Raw genomic sequence first — 305 nt, forward strand, 5'->3', positions numbered from 1 at the left:
GGGTGTTTTGTTTGTTTGTATATTTGGTTTGTGGTGGGGGGTGTTTGTTTTTGGTTTTGTTTTCTTTTTGTTTGTTCCGTAGTCCTTTGGGTCTCAGCCATTCTTACCTTTGGCTTCTTCGTTCATGTTATTTTGGGTCGAAAGATGGTACCAAGCACTTGCTTTTCTACCCGCCCTGGGAAACTTAAAGAAGCTCTTAAAAAAAAATCTCCAGGTGGTGTGGGGCACCTGCCGTTGGCAGAGGCCTAGAGATGGCCAGAGCTCGTCAAAGGGCCAGTGGGTTTCCAGGCTGGCTGTTGTAGGCC

This window comes from Phaethon lepturus, unplaced genomic scaffold, assembly GCF_000687285.1.
Source record: "Phaethon lepturus isolate BGI_N335 unplaced genomic scaffold, ASM68728v1 scaffold4165, whole genome shotgun sequence".
Taxonomy (NCBI): domain Eukaryota; kingdom Metazoa; phylum Chordata; class Aves; order Phaethontiformes; family Phaethontidae; genus Phaethon; species Phaethon lepturus.